Source organism: Microtus ochrogaster, chromosome 2 (genome assembly GCF_000317375.1).
Source record: "Microtus ochrogaster isolate Prairie Vole_2 chromosome 2, MicOch1.0, whole genome shotgun sequence".
In the NCBI taxonomy this organism is placed as follows: domain Eukaryota; kingdom Metazoa; phylum Chordata; class Mammalia; order Rodentia; family Cricetidae; genus Microtus; species Microtus ochrogaster.
Genome location: NC_022010.1, coordinates 93,735,248 through 93,752,306, shown reverse-complemented (window position 1 = coordinate 93,752,306; position 17,059 = coordinate 93,735,248). Strand labels below are relative to the sequence as shown.

The 17,059-nt window shown below is 36.0% G+C and overlaps 1 pseudogene; it reads left to right on the top strand.

Annotated features, from left to right (window-relative positions):
* LOC101995897 overlaps positions 1–16,652 on the top strand; it is a 19,328-nt pseudogene extending 2,676 nt beyond the window's left edge.
* Positions 16,653–17,059: the final 407 nt, after the last annotated feature.

Below are 17,059 nucleotides of genomic sequence, written 5' to 3'. Positions count from 1 at the left end.
AGAATGAATTTATTTTTTCTTGTCCTCATTATTTTACTCAGTTTATGAGCCATATCTGCACTCTCTGAAGTGATGACCCACAACAAGCATGAAAAGATAGTAGGATGAGGATGGCTAAAAAATTCATGATCAAAGGTCAGAGCCATCTCAGCATCATTTAATCTATGTTCTGCTGGTATATAGTCTACCCTTCTGTGGTGGGAAAGAATAGAGAGAGCAGAAAGTCATATATCACATTCAAGCAAATCTTAACAAGGACGCATTGCCAAAAGCATGAAGGCAAATTGTATTTGTCACATAGTTATTTAAGAGTTAATACAAATAGCAAGTAAAACTTCCCTTTTGAAAATACAGTAAGAAACATCACAGTAAATTAGCATCACATATCAGGTATCAAATATTTTTCTCCTTCAAGTAGAGTGTCTTCTAAATTACTATAATTTTATAGGAAAGATTAGCACTGATATTCAGGTTACAAAGATGTTGTATTTATTTATAGATGACCAAGTGACATGTTTCTGCATAGATCCAATTATTGAACACATATTATCATGTGCTAAGCACCGACTCTATGATATTTACCATATAAAACTACTTTGTTAAATACTTTACCAGGTAGAACCATTTTATTACATTTTATACAATAAAAATCAATTTTCTTCCAGAAATAAAAACTGTACTATCTTAGAGATTATTGTCTGGGGATGTACTACTTGATTGACATTAAGCAAATCTAACAAGTTCAATATGCTTTCTGGAGATGAACTTAGAGAAGGAATTTTCCTATTCTTTTTTCTAGTGTTTTTCTTGCTTTTATGAAATTGTTTCCCAGGCATTTTCATTTTAAAGTTCCAAAATATAAGTATACAATAACCAACAAATTCAATTTCTAAAAAAGAGAAGAAATTTAAGAAAATGTGCCATGATGTGTAGTCAGTATATCCCTTTTCTTAACATAAGCCATATCCAGTGTATTATAAAGGTTACACAGTGATACCAAATGTCTTTTTCTCAGTATCCTCAATATTCAATGTAGCTATTGTTTTATGCCCAATTATTTCCTTCTTGGAAGGGTTTCAATAGAATGTTACTATAACACAGTGCTGGAGAACTTCAGAGCAAATTGATGAAGCTGATTGAAAGTAAACATGTGTAGTGTAGATCATCCTGAAGAAGGACTTCTTTCCTTTAGTTACATGTCCAACTGAAGTAAACTTCATGGTTACCCAAATAGCTGAACTATTGACATTAGGATATTGCAAACAGTTGAGAATCTGAATCACTGCAGGATAGAGGCCAAAGAATATCTGCATTAGTCTTGACATTGCAAGATCACATTCTTCTACTTGATGATACCTGAATCATTCAGTTCCTCAGAAGTTCGTTTACTCTAACTAATAGAGTTATTGCCATATGACAGAAAGTAAGGCTAGAGTTGACTTTTCATCTGTACTCTCACTCCAAGTAGGAGAAGAGCAAAACTATTAGTGATACGTGATGAAGGTTATCTGTACTTCAGAAAAATAAGCACAGATGTATACTTTGTTGTACACATCACGAATCATTGCCGTCCTATTTTCTTGCATATTGACTTTTAAAGCAGACTTGGGCTCCTTTTTAGTTTTCTGTGAGGCAAAGATAATTATATCTCATGGTCTTTCCAAATGCCCTTACTCTCATTTCTCTAGTTTCATCACCAGAAGTTGAGTAAGAAACAATGGGCTATACTTATGTGGTCAGGCTAGACACATGGAAGAACTGAATTTTCTGACTTCCAGCAGGATCAAGTTATACATGCTAGAAGTATAGAAAAATCCACCTTTCTTATAACATACTTGTTCTAAAAAGAAACGTGATAAGGGATTTTTATAAGATCTTAGAAATGAATATGGAATGCTCACCTCAGAGAAGTTCATTACTCTTCTAAAACACATTTCAATTATTTTTTTAATATTTTTTCTTTTTATTTTTTTAAAAAGAAAACTAACTCTTTTTATTATACATAGCAATACACGTTCCCACTACCTCCCCTCCTCCCATTCCCTGAACTTACCCACCCCACTCTATCCCCATCCTCTCCACAGAGAGTGTAAGGCACATTTTTTGGGGAAGGTTCAAGGCCCTCCTACTATATCTTGGTTGAGCTAGGTATCCATCCAAAGATAATAGGTTCCCAAAAAGCCAGTACAAGTAGTAGAGATAAATCCTGGTGCGACTGCCAATGGCCCTCAGTCTGCAGCAGCCATGGAAGTGTCAACCACATTCAGAGGGACTAGTTTGGACCTATGCTTGTTTCTTCCCAGTCCAGCTGGTGAATACTCTAATTTGTAAAAATGCCATTTACATACAAAATCATTCCAATAAATAAAAACTATTATTAACATTATGTAAGCAATATCTTCAATCTTGAAATGAGATAGTTTAAAGCTGAAGTAGGCATTTATACTTTTCCATAATTATGATAGATACTTGAGCACTGAATTTTTAGAGTAAAACTGTAATTGTGAATTACAAGGTTTAACAAACAAATCATTGGCTAATGTAGACAGATGTTTCTGTCCCACCCAGTTCTGTAATTGTTCAGCCCCAAAGAAACACAAAGAGGTTTGTAGCAGTTATAAACTGTTTGGTCTATTTGTAGGAAGAGAGAGCAGCTTGTTGGTTCCTGATTGCCTGGCTAGCTTAGACCCAAAATAATTTCACAGTAACTGTATTAATTAAATCACTGCTTGGCCCATTAGCTCTAGCTTCTTATTGGCTAACTCTTACATTTCAATTATCTGTGTGAACCAATAAACAGAAAGGGGGAAATGGTGTGGGAGGTCCTTCTGTCTCTGTGTTGTTTTTATTGGTGAATGAATAAATATACTGTCTTGGCCTGTGATAGGGCAAAAGAAAAGAGCTAGGTGGGGAAAACTAAAGTGAATGCTGGGAAAAAGAGGCAGGGAGAAGTGAGAGAGATGCCATGTAGCCCTGCAGGAGGCCAACACTGGAAGTTTAGCCAGTAAGTCACAGTCACATGGCAATACACAGATTAATAGAAATGGGTTAAATTAATATGTAAGAACTAGTCAATAAGAAGCTTGAGCTAATGGGCCAAGAAGTGATTTAATTAATATAATTTCTGTATGATTATTTCAGGGTTATGCAACCAGGTACCAACAAGCAGCCTCATACCAACAAATTGGCACCAATATGGTGGACTAAATCCTGTAAAACCTGGGAGAGCTTGAAAAGGAACTCTAGACATAAAAAGCAAAGTTTAGCCACATTTTTTTTCAGCTGGTGGTGTTCCACAGCTCCTTTAAGAGAGGTTTTCCTGATTCAGCTGTAGCAGAAAAAAAGCCACACCATTTTGAAATGCAAGCTTTCTAGGCCATGCTGTCAGTGAGACCTCTGACTCTTTCAGGAGACCAAGTATTTGGATGGGGATTATGAGCAGTGTACTGTGCCTTACTTGGTGGCAAAGTGGATGGGCTATATGCTTGGAAGTGGAGTGGTGCATGCGGCTCAGAGGCACAAGTGGCTCAGTCGTGCTGGACAGGAAGGGGGCAAGCAGTAATTAACTTATATGCCCTGTAACGGTGCAGCTTAAGTTTAAAGAAGTGTTTAGCATTTTAAAAAGTGTGCCTGGACAGTAAAGAATTACATATATGCAATAAAGACAAATTCAGATGGAAGAAAACTCTAAATGAGTCATAGTGTTGGATAAATATAAGTAAGCTTGGAAGAGAGAAGAAAATAAGTATAGAGGGTTATAAAAGACAGTAAATGATTTTTAAAAAATGAAAAACAAAGTCTTTAAAGAGACAGAATACAGTCATAGATTAAAAGAAGAAAGATAATAAATAAATATTAAAAAGTAATAGAGTAAAAATAAATAAGCCACATAAAGATAGAATATACACAGCATCTGGATTTTCTATATTATATTGTCTTTAAATTTTTCAGTTGTGAAGGAGACATTTCATTGTATGGACTGCTAAGCGAAATCAGCATGTATATTATAAAGGTATCTTGACTTCAGAATTTGGGTCTAAGGATATGTTGCTTTGGAAAAGAGGTTCTTCTTTTGTTTCCACAGAGGATGTGAACCTTTGGATTGCTTTCAGACTAATATGGTTTGATGGACTAAGACCCTCTGAAAGATTACTGTGAATATGCTCAAAAAATTACTTCATCTAATAAACAGAAGGAAGAAGCTTGGACAGAACTATGCCCATATTCCCAAATATTGGTTATACATGTCTCTTTATATTTAAAGGGAGATATGCTATAGAGATGTATACTTTGCATTGGTAAGGATCTTGGTTTATTAATACAAATTTAAGGAAAATTTTGTTATATGTATGTTTCTGCTCTTGATTAAGGTATTATGGTTGTGCAGGTCATTTAAAATGTAATGTGTAATTAATAAATATAGGTTAATAAATAATCATCTGTAATAGTCAAGTTTATAGCCATGTTAGTTAGATTTTGTAGATGTACAGAGATGTATTTTAGATAGATATGTATTCTTCAAACCTTTCAAAAACTGTAGAATATGGCATTTAAAATGTTTTAAGAATTTAGGATTTGTCATGACAATGAGTCACATCTGCTCCTGGCAGTACCAAACTCCTTCAAGAGGAAGATGGGCATTGAAGAGGTTTCTTATGGAGTTGGTTGATCATTGGCAAGAAATTGCTTTTGCCTAGAATGCTTGATAAACTGGACATGAGGGACCCACAGACACATGACTGCTAAACTTGCCTAAAGGTGAGATAATCCTTCAGGGTTCCTGCTTCATGAAAGGGTCTACTGGACATTATGCAGGACACAGAAGAAAGTGACTGAAAAACTACCAATATAGGTGGAACTATCTTTGAAATGCCCTGCTTCATGGAAACGTCTGGTGTATATTATGGGCCTGTAGGCTGAAAATTGAATGTCTGATAGATACATAAGAATGTTGGGTGACTGTCCAGGCAGCGAGATTTCTCTATCAATTCTATAGTTTTGAAGTTGCTGACAATGCATTTCCCATTTACATAGGGAATATTATATCTTTCTGGGGTCTTTGATGGAGTTGAGAAATTTATAGTTACAGTTTTCCTTAATTATAATAAAAGATAAAGTAGATATAAATATTGTAACTGTAATTCTTGCCTGATAACTGTTTTGTTATATGTAATTTTACTATGTTAAAGTCAAAACCTTCCTTTTTATTTAAACAGAAAACGAGAGGTGATGTGGGATTTTCTTCTCTATGTTGTGATTACCATTTTGAATAAAGAAATGGTTTTGGACCTAAAGTAAGGCAGGACTTAGCTAGGCAGAGAAATCTAAGCTGAATGCTGTGAGAAAGAAGAGCAGAGTCAGAGAGGTGCATATAGTTCCACCAGAGACATATGCCTGAATTTTAGCCATTAAGCCACAGCCACGTGTCAATACACAGATGATAGAAATGTGTTAAATTCATATGTAAGATTTAACCACTAAGAAGCTAAAGCTAATTGTTGCAGGAGCTCCTCCCACTCCTTCAGCCAATAGCTGCTGAGATACCAGCCCATTGGGGCGTGGTCTCTCTCCCTTTAAAAAAGCAGCCACTTTCCTTTTTTCTCTCTCTTACTTTCTGCTCTGCTTCTGGCGACTAGACTCCCTTCCTGATTGTGCAGAGGGCTGTTGTCTGGGACGGTGATCTGTAAGTTTTTTTCCCCTTTAAATAAATAACCATTCTATTAATCATAATTCCAAACTGGTGTGGGATTGTTGTGACTTACACCTTCACCTGCATCTGGTGCCCAACGTGGAATGCAGTAATTTTTGAAGTTTCCAGGAAGAAGATGGGGCCCCACAACAACAATTTCACCTGGTTGATATGATGTCAAATGCTGATAGCACTACTATAAGACCTGTTTTGGGTACCAGCTGCTCAAGATGGTTCCAACTTGGTTAGCTGAAACGGGGAACTTTTTTTTTTTTACAACTTTCTGGCCAGAGCTCCAAATAGGAACCTCTGAAAAACCCTACCAAATACTCAGAGGCTATTTGCAATTATATCAGACAGTAGTCTTGGAACTTAAACATCATTTTACTTTCACAAAATCCCATAGAAAGAACATTACCCCTATGACAGCTAGAAGAAATTCTAGAAGACCACATCCCCTCTCCCAACAAAGCTTGTCCTCATGGTTAGGGACATTATTTAAGGGTTGATTATAATTGGTATATGGTTGGGACTTGGGGGAAAAATTATGTAAAATCACGGTTCTCTTTAAAAAAGGGGGGAGAATTGGATAGATTAGTGTGAGCTTACTCACTCTAATAATAATAGTAAATAATAGAGTGAATACTTGTGGGCTACTATTTATAGGCAATTTACATTGGTATAGATTCTTATATATTGATGCAAACTTACATTATATTGGATATGTTCCTATTTTCATCCACAATATTTGTATACCTAGGCAAAGTTATTTTGTCATATTGTATTCATGTATGCTTTTATCTCTGCTTAAAACATTTTTGTATATTGATAAAATTTGAGAATATATTTATCAAATTGCAGTGTATATTTCTACCACTGATCAAGATACTTATACATTGCTTACATTTTGAAGTCATTGCCCACATTTGTTGCACAGTTGTTTATTATATAATAATCTAATATGAAGTCTAAGTCTTTAAGTTATATAGGTGTTAAGAATTGTAGATCAATAGTCATCTATGTTTGTCATGCTTATAGTTAGACTAAACAGGTTCTCTAGATACATAGAGACTGTATTCTGCATAGATAGGTAATCTTCAACTACTTCGAAGAGCTGAAGAATATGACATTTAAATAACTTAAGTTTCTGTTGAAGTGAGACAAGATTGCTCCTGGCAGCACCAATCTATTCCTGAGAGAATGTTAAGCACTGAAGACACTGCACTTGGAGCTTGTTTTCTTCTTGGAAAAACTGGCCTTTGGGAAGGAATTGTCTATGCATCAACCACTGACAAAATTCAAGATGTCTAGAAAGGACAAGCAGGATACAAGAAAAAAGACTGTCAAATCTTGCCAAGACGGGGTAAGACAGTTTTGAAATTTTTCTTCCTCTGAAAATGGTATCTCAGTTACTCTAGGCCTTAGCCAAAGTTGGTTGCTTCAATGTTGCAGATGAGATTTGGGTGATTGCCCAGGTATCCAGTTGTCTCTGTCATTTGTTGCACATTTTGGAAGTTGTTTGATTACACTTCCTGTTTACTCAAGTAATATTATTTCTCTTCTCGGATCTTTGATGGGGTTGAAGACTAGATAGTTGTAGTAACTTTCCTCTCATAACTTGGCAAAGTTCTTTATTATACAAGACTGAAACTCATTAGGATAGGACAATTATTGAAACATTTATCACATGTTTCTTGCTTGATAAATTTTTTCTTATTGTATATAATTTTGTATTAAGCTTAGAACTCTCTTATTTAAACAAAATGGGGAGGTGCTATAGGAATTCCTACTGCCAGTAGCCTTTAAGTTACCCACACACTTTGGCATGGTCTCTTAGGCTATTTATGATGATGTAAAGCATGCATCAAGCCTCTTTTCTGGCTGAGGGAATCAGTTGCTGTTCTCTATTCCAGCAAAGGATTGGGATATTTGAGTCTACCCATAAATAAACAATCTTAAAGGAAAAGTAAACTTTTAATGTAAGAGTCACTGAAAAAGATTAACTGAGTAATGAGCAGCCCTAGTTCTAACAATTGTAGCACTGTCTCTATCTCTCTATCTCCTCCTCTATGTGTGTGAGTGTGTATGTGTTTGTGTGTCTGTCTGTTTCTATATCTATGTTTACAACATTCTCTACCTTGACCTGGCAAAGTGCCCTCTCATACACAAAGGATTTAATGTCCATTTTACCCTGAGGTTCCATTTTTGCCCCAATAATGGGTCGTGAAAACCAAGACTGGTTTGGCAGGATTTACTGAGCAAGAATTCCTCTGAAGTTATATAACAGTTGCTGGACAAGTGAATGATGCATATTTATCTTAAAACTGATTACTAGCTTAATGCAATACTGTATTAACATATTTATCCAAAAGCCTTAAGAAAAAGAGAGAGAGACAGAAAGAAAGAAAGAAAGAAAGAAAGAAAGAAAGAAAGAAAGAAAGGAAGGAAGGAAGGAAGGAAGGAAAAAAGGAAGGAAGAAAGAAAGAAAGAAAGAAAGAAAGAAAGAAAGAAAGAAAGAAAGAAAGGAAAAAAGAAAGAAAGAATAGTTGTTCTTTTTGGAGGTTGAGTTTGTTTTAAGTATGGTTATAGATTTCATATCTTTTAAAATACCTAAAGTACTAGTACACAACTCATTCACCTACTCGTCAGCTAATTTTATTTTGAAATATAAAAGATCATTACAATTTTTACAAGAATAGCACATAAAGAGCATACTTACAGCCCTCGCGTGATGATTCTGAGACACCATCATTCACTTCCAGATGCGTTTTGTCATGCAATGTAAGTCTCCTTGGGAAAAAGATCACTTGAGGATAAAGAACCTTGGATTACTGCATAGCCATAAATTACAAATTCCAACCAGTTGACAGACTTAGCAGGAGGAAAAATGCAAACTCTGAAGTTTAAAGTATAAATATAAACATATAAATATGTTGCCTGAAACCATTAAACAGCCTGCTTGTGTGGAACCATCACAATCGCATTCTAGAAAGGCTGCTGAACAAAGGCAGGATTGCTTTTCCTCTGAGGTTGCTTCCCAGAACCAGTGATCTGAAGTTCCTCTACTGCCAATGAAAATTGAAAATATAAATATTTGACCTACTTCACTCTTAGAGTTGTTACAGGCCTGCTTTCGTATTTTCTGTCACTTCATTATAAACTTGTCTGTAGGAACTAGTAGCAAGCCCTTGCTCTAAGGGATATCTTTGCTCATGGCCTTTATCACGGGCACTCACACCATTGCAGCCCAGCTCTATTAGAACCTCAGGGATGAGCTTTTCTAGCCAAGTTACGAGGGTGGCAAAGGAACAAAAGACATGGAGCTTTCCTGGCTCTGAGAAACTCAGTGAAATTCAGTGAACTTATAGGTTAGGTATCATTTTGGACCAATGTGTCTGACCCTTGCTGTAGAGTGATTTTGCAATCTGATTTGGTGCCAAAGTATCCCATTTTAAGTCATGCAGTCTTTAATTCTATAGCCCTTATTCTATACAAATATGCATGATAATGGTTGTAGCACTGGACTTGAAGAAACCTGCAGCCTCATAGGAGCACACAAACTCTGCTGGCAATGGCCTTCCTGGAAGTTGAAGAGCCTTGTGATTGGCATATCATCATGTTCTCTCCTTTAGAGGCGTTGTACCTCTTTCTTTCATTCTCAATTATCAAAACATAGTTATTCTCCTGGAATTGTATCATGAAGGCCAGAAAGTGTTTGAGTCACAATTTCCTTCGTTTCAAGTTTCTGGATCAATCTATGACCAGTGCAACTGTGATCAGTGAATTTAACATCAATGAGAGGCCATTTTCCTTTTGTTGTTGTTGTTGTTGTTGTTGTTTTCATTCTATCAAGCTTAGCTCTTCTGGCCTAGACTGAGGTTACTTAATGCCAGTATTTGGTTTCTAAACTCTTCATTCACACAAAGGCTAGCCAAACATCAGCCTACTTCAGCTCTCTTTTTGTAACACCTGTAAAGTTCACCACAGTCCATTAGTAGCAGTGTGAAAATAACCTCTCTCAGAGTCCAGGCATGCTGACAACACCAATGTGCCTCGTGGTCAGACTCGTAGAACCTCCTCAAATACATCTTGCTGAAATAGCACTCTTAGAGGAATTTTCTTATGTGTTTCTTAGTCAATCTTAGTTGTCTAATACACCAGAAATCTAGTGTCACTTGTAACTGTGTTGACTCCTTACTTGACAAGTCTAAGCCAAAGCGTGGGAAAACACCTTGCTACGGCTTCACTGCTACCTGGTCAGACCACAGTCATCTTTTTGATAGATCATGGTGGAAATGCTAACATTTCTCCTAGGTTTCAACCATGTTCATACGAGTGCCTCCACATGGAACTACTTTTAAAAGTGCAGCTCCGGCTGCTTTCTTCCACTTGGAATACTTCCTTTGTTTCACATTCCATTTTGGAATGCATCAGATCCCATGTTGGAATTGAATGACTGAAGCTTTAAACATTTTTCTTTTGTTCTCTTGTCTAACTTTATCTTTGTACCTTTCACCAACACATCCACATAACTTCCTCTCTTTAGCTTTTGGTCAGAATCCCTTAGTCCCTGCTTCTCTGACTGGAAGTATTTCATGTCAATAAGGAGGCTTATGTCTTCTGAGCCTGGCTTGTTTCATTTATGACAATAACCTCCAAATCCTATTATGTTCCTGCAAACTATAAATTTCTCCTCTTTCTTATTATCCCACTTGTATATCTGCCACATTTTTTAATCTACTCATCTACTGACATACTGGCTATTTTATGTTAGTTATGTGATAATACTGCAGGGATCTGTGAGTACAGATATGCCTTAGATGTAGTCATGATAAGTGCTACTTGGATGTAATGAAAACCTTCTCTCCAGTGTGGCAGGATGCCTGACATAAAATACTCAAAACAAGGAAATACTTGTTTTGACCCATGGTTTCAGGGGTTCAGTCAGACTTTGAGTTCTTGAGTCCCTCATAAGAAAGAAAATCATAAGCAAAAGGATCATGTGGAGGAGGAGGTTGTTCGCTTAATGGACAAGAAATTGATAAAGGGAAGAAACAGATATAACCTTGAAAGTCTTGCCTCTAGTGAACCACTTCCTCTGATTTGTCCCAATTCCTAAAGTCCCCAGCCTCCTAAAAGAGCATCACAATCTGTGGACCAAAGATTCAGCATATGACTCTGTGGGGTACATTTTAAATTCATATTAGTATTGTGTCTCTAATTTCATGAAATATTTTATTAAAGTAAAACTGCAAACTTATAGCTTATTTGAAATTAAAACCTCATAAAAATGGGCAACAAATTTTTAGGGTTTTTTTTTTAATGTGGAGGAGTTATAACTGCAGGAAGGAATATATGGCAATAAAAGAGAAGATTTGGATAGATCTTTTGGTTCATCATACCAATTGGGCCATAATTAAATGACAGAAATTTATAGACAAGTGGTATAAATGCAGTCTCCTGAATTTAATGTCATCTATTACTACTGCTAAGATTCAACTAGTATTGGAATGACAGGAGCTACATGAGAATTCTTTGTGCTGTCTTTGATACTTCTAGGGAATTTATCATGAAATAAAATGCTCTATGATTGTAGAACAAGATCTTATTTAATTTAGAACTATAGAACCAAATTAAAAGGAACACTAATAAATGTAGAGAAAACAAAATAAGTGATGCAAATGGTTGATTTATTTTCATCCATTTCTATCTATTTTTAGCAAAACTGGGAAATGAATCCTGGCTTCATTCATGTTGGGTAGGCACTCACCGCTGAGTCATACTCCCAACTATTCATTTATGTTTTAAAATCAAGAATAGCTTTGCATTATTACAATCAGAGCAATCAGAATACATAATTAATATTATTTCCAAAACTATACATTTTCATTTGAAAATAAATGCAAGGTCTGTTAATGTAGAAAATTGTTAATGTACCTTTTCTCTTTCTATAGTCACAATTAGGTAGGATTTATAAATCAATGTTGACTTTCTACAATGAACACATTTATGCATTTTGAAAACCCAAAGATTCCAATGAGATGCAAATAAGCACAGTTGTGTCTGTCATCATGTCCAGCCATCATTCAGCTCATGACACTGCAGGTGATGATGGCTGTCAGCAAATGCTCCTATATTTTCTTTTTCTGAAACTGTGCAAAAGTCACACTTCAGGGTTGTACTCTCATCAACAGAACAAGAATATTTAAAGAAAACCAAAGAAACTCACTTTGTTTTTACATTTATCTCCAATGTTTGACCAGTAGCTTGTTGTAGCAATTTAGTGTTATTAATAGTAATAAAAATGTAAAATTCTGACTTTCAAATATTTATTAGTTACTGTTTCTAGGAATATTTTAACCATATTATCATTGAAGTGATACTGGGTATTAATATATAGATTCCTAAAAGTCTTTTAGTTTGACCTTAGATTGTTGGTTTTATCTGACACTAATAACCATGCTTTTCTCCTCATATACCTAGATAAATTAACATCAGTAACATCAGCCAAAATATTATATAACTGTGGCTATCATGAAACATCCTTAAAAGTTAGAATACGCATTTTTTAAGTTTTATATAGGGATGCACTGAATTTCTGCCATAATCCAAATGCTTTTTACACATTTTTTCCCACTTGATGAGACCACCTTGTGATTTCATTTGATAAAAGTGAGTCCCTACCTTTATTTTTTAACATCATCATGTGGTAAATCTAACAATCTTGAAATCAGTATATTACTGCTTACTTAAATCATTAACACTGCTATGGCTGGAAACCCTGATCTGAGATATTTTTTACAGGCAAACTTTCTCAATCGAACAAATCAGAAGGTCACATGCACTCTGGTGAACATAGTTTATTGGAGTACCTATCCCCGTGTTTGGGTACTGAAGTTCCTCCTACATTGCACTGCTTGGATGCATAGTCCCAAACCCAACACTGGACAGTATGATTTGACTGGTCTCTTTACTACTGATTTCCAAGCCAACTTTTTGGACATCAGTTTTACTAACAGCTCAGTGATTTTGTTTTCTATAGTCTTACAGTCCAAAAATGGTATTTCAATGCAAGTCCACACAGTAGCAATATTTATATATGAAATGTTGAATATTTGCATTTGTAGACTTGTTAATTCAATAATACTTATCCATTTCTTTTGGTTTCTAAAGTTTTTATTTACATATTTTAGAGGAATATTTTATAAGTGTTGATGATTTTATTGCTTTATTTTCTAATATATCTCCACAAATAAAACATTTTGGATTTAGCACATTATAAGTTACAGTTAGAACACTGATCTTTGTAGACTGGAGTTTAAATGTCTGAGTAAAATAAATATGAACTTCCAATGTTCTACTCTTCTTAACAGCATTCTTTAACACTGCACACCTTTTGTATATTTTAGAAACAATTTCCTTCTCACATCCCTAGCAAAACTCCATACAATTTTGTGATAAGACCAATGACATAAGTCATATTCTATAACATGATGAAGGTAAATGATAATATGCAAGGTTTATTTTATTAAAAGTAAAAATTGCTTCTAACAAGAAATTTACGAAAGTACACAAAAAGCTAACCTTTTAAAACTTCACACACTCGCCCTACAGGAAACAGAGGAGGCTGAAAATACCACTTTTCCATGTTCTCCTAGTAAAGATGATGAGCATAGAACTTGGATCCTGTATGTCATTGCTCCAAACTTCTGTATGTCCTGGTCATCTCATGAGGGAGATCCTGATGATCTCTTTCATCACCAACTTGGATGGGTTGGAAATGTCATACATCGATGGCTGCTTTGAAATGCTTACCTTCAATATTTAAAGTTGTGGAGTGCTTGGTAACATATTGGTCAACTAGAGAACACACAGTGAAGGCCACAAAAGAGTGTGTAACCCGGCCTGTGGAGATCTCTTAGGGAATGAATTGCTTCCCATGCAATTATGAAGACCTGAAGTCAGATCTCCAAAATTCTAGGAAAGCAAAGTTTTGCGATTTGTCTGTAACCTCCACTCCTTTGACCTGGAAGTTGGTGAACTAGCCTAGCTTATACCCTGACAAACAACAAAAGACTGTTTCTCAAACAAGGAAGAAAGTGAGAGAGCAACACTGGAGGATATCCTCTAACCTCTATCTGTGCACATTGGTGCCGGTGTGCTCAAATTCACCCACTTGAACACATACACAAAAATGTGAACATGGTGTAACCATTTGTTAGACAATGCTTGCGCAAACTTTATGGTTTAGTTTGTGTAATCATTCATTATTTTCTGCAAACCTAATAAGGCATTTCTTGTAATACATCTTTTCTAACACATAGTTGATAGTATTCGTTGCCCATACCTGGAGCAGAGAGTTTTTCATTAGCCTAAGTCTAGTAAATCATGTTATTCAAGAACATGAGTAATCATGTCCTTAAAGTTATAGCAAGTATTAGAAATAATGCTGCAAATGTATATTATGTATAAATGTAGATTATGATATCTACATCTATGAATAAGCCAAGTACTTTGGAAAGATAAAAGATGTGGACAGCCTTTCTGACAGAAAATAAAATACATGTAAGTATATCAGGAACAAAAAGGCTTCTCAATTCCAGTTACACTAGTAAGACAGGAAAATTGAGCTGAAGAAATGTCTCTGTGGTTAAGAGCACTAATGCTCATGCAGTGTGCTCGGGTTCCTTTCCCAGCACCCACATGGGAGCTCACAACCATCCATCACTCCAGTTTTATGAGATCCAATACCTTCTTGTGGCTGCTAGACACATAATTGGTACATATAACTATGTACATGCCATAAATTGATGAAAAGAAAATTGCACACACACACACACACGCATGCATAGATAGATAGATAGATAGATAGATAGATAGATAGATAGATGATAGATAGATAGATAGATAGATAGATAGATAGATAGATAGATAGATAGATAGATAGATGATAGATAGATAGATAGATAGATAGATAGATAGATAGATAGATAGATAGATAGATATACATGTTTTTTTCTGACCCCAGGGTCTCTAGGTATAACAAGAAATACATGCCCTTTGGTGATGGAAACCGCTAGAGTTTGGTGTTTAGTTGTTTCATTATCTTGGCTAATACACACTCTGCTGCTACCATTGATTAAATGAATTTACTATGAATAGCAGAAATATCATCATTACTGATATTTCAGGACCTGCTACTTGTAAAATGCAGTAGAACTAGGTAACCGTGGCAGAGTGGTAACATGGGTGAAGACAGTAGAAGGATGATTATCTTGATCATAGGACATGCATAGAAAGTTAAACAGAAAGGAACAGAATGTGGCCATCAATGGGAAAGAGTCACATTAAGAAAAGCCAAAAACACCAGGTGTGCCTTATTACACACAGAAAAAGAGAAGGAACAACAGAGTGTGTTTACCAGAATTTTTGTTAATATTTCACTCACTCTATTCTTTGTTTTCCATCTAGCTATTTCTCAAATGACATAGGAATGTTTCATATCTCATCATTTCACCCACATTCAAAAATGATTTGGGGTAAAATATTTCAAGACCCCATCTTCTTTCTGTGATTCCATGTGTCGGTGGTTTTTTATTGACACTTCTGTCCTTCCCAGGTGTCAAATCGCTGCATTCCTCATTGTGCTCCCTCAGCTCACTTCTTGGAAAAGCCCCTGCTTTCATGAGTGGTTTCACAAATAATCACAACTTCTGTTAGAACCTATTCAGAGAAAGATGGTGTGGTCAATTTCTGAAACTCACTTGTCAATTGGGATTTAACTGTGTGTGGATAACTCTATCTTTTATATCTTCAGGGAGATTTCATCCAGCCAGGGTTACACCAAAGGCATTAACCATATGTGAAAATTGCATAAGATGATAATTAAGACAGACCCATAATATTGAGCTGTCTAGCCTTAGCAAAAATTATGTTTGCTGAAGTAACAGAGGTAGACTCCAAATAGCAATAATAAAAGAGATTATCCAGTTCCATTGGAAAAATATGCACGCTCCTAGTATGAAGAAGAAGAAGCCCGACACCCCAGAAGAGATTGCAAGGTGGAGGAAGAAAGAAGAAAAAACTATCCAACTCTGGTCAATACTGAAAGGAAGAAAAAGGTACAAATTGAAAAGGAAAGGAGAGAAGTGCTGATGGAAAAATGAAGGGTATGTCCAGACCTTCACAGATGGGAAAGATCCGAAATCCTCGTAAATATCATAAATGGAAAAAAATGGTGTGGCTAGACAGAGAGCCAAAGATTCGAAATCTGAAGCTCGGTCCATGGTTAATATAAACCCTCTTGGTGCTTTGATACACAGTGACTTTAAGTCTGATGAGGAAGAGAAACCACAAAGAACTGTATAGTACCTAAGGAGGGGACACCAGCATTGCGTTCGTTGTTGAGCAACTATGACAGTATTTCCGGATCAGAGAGTGAACCAGAAGAAATCCCCTTCAAGACTGAAGTAGTTCGGTCGGTGGTGGTGCACATCCTTAATCCCAGAACCCAAGAGGAAGAGGCAGGTGGATCTCTGTGAGTTCCAGGCCAGCCTGGTCTACAAGAGCTAGTTCCAGGACAGGCTTCAAAGCTACAGAGAAACCCTGACTCGAAAAAGAGAACAAAACAACAAAAAGACTGAAGTAGATGTTCTGCCAGAAAACCATGTTCCTCATAGCAGCCCTCCCAAAATAGATAAAATGTTAAAACAACCAGAAGAACGGTCTCTAGAGTCAAGTGGGAAAGCCAGAAGAGTTGGTTCAGGAAAATATCCCTAAAGAGGAAAAGGAGCCACTGCCACCCTTATTTGAACCACGAACACGTCACCCATACCTCCAGAAAATGCTTCTAGTTCTAGACATTCGACATGAAAATAATGAGATTTTACAGCGTGTCCAGTACATCATCAAAACTGGCATTTTTGGATATAATTCTAATTCTGTGGGAACTGAAGCTGAGTAGATGCCTCGTGTTTCTGAATCTGGAAGAGGAGCGTGAAAGAGAGCTCCATCCTCGAGTAACCAGAACAAACTACCAACTTTAAAGATCGGATCAGTGATGAAACTGCAAGCCGCATGGGATTCTATGTTGGATTTTAAGTCTGTCCTTTGACTTTATAAAATAAATGCACAGTTAGTCTTTTTTAAAACGTGACATATTGCCAGTTTATAAAAGCAAATACTGAACTATTGTTCAATATTTCTTGTTAGATTTATTTATTGCCACTCATCGATCCAATTGTTCAAGCAGGTATGGCCTCTTCAAATTTAAGTCTCAAATAGAATAACAAGACATATTCCATATATTTCTTTTCATCTAAAAGTAAACATGCAGAACTGAGGGTACATCTCAGTGGTAGGTACTTCCCT